The sequence below is a fragment of the Poecilia formosa genome, unplaced genomic scaffold, assembly GCF_000485575.1.
Source record: "Poecilia formosa unplaced genomic scaffold, Poecilia_formosa-5.1.2 Scaffold669, whole genome shotgun sequence".
Taxonomy (NCBI): Eukaryota; Metazoa; Chordata; class Actinopteri; order Cyprinodontiformes; family Poeciliidae; genus Poecilia; species Poecilia formosa.
The window spans coordinates 100,855-101,204 of record NW_006800608.1 but is presented as its reverse complement, the minus strand read 5'-3'; positions in this window follow the sequence as shown (position 1 = coordinate 101,204).

Below are 350 nucleotides of genomic sequence, written 5' to 3'. Positions count from 1 at the left end.
AAGAAAACAGCAAACCATGTTGACATTACAGAATTACAGAGTTTAATCCAAAAGAGGACAACACATAAAATTACAACAGAACAACAGAAAAACAGAGGGATACGTTCATTTACCTGACATAAATGGAAAGAATAAGAAGGAAAGAAAGAAAGAAAAGCAAAGACGTGCAAAGACGTCTTTGGAGAATTGCAAGATTCTAATTTTTTAATTTTTTACTTCTGTGTAGAAAGTTTTATAATGAAGGCGTATTATTATCTTTAATTTATTCAAATAAGGTGTATCTTTGCTCATCCAACCAGGAGCTATTTCTGACCCTCTCTCAAGCCAGGAACTCCTGCTGTTTTACGGCT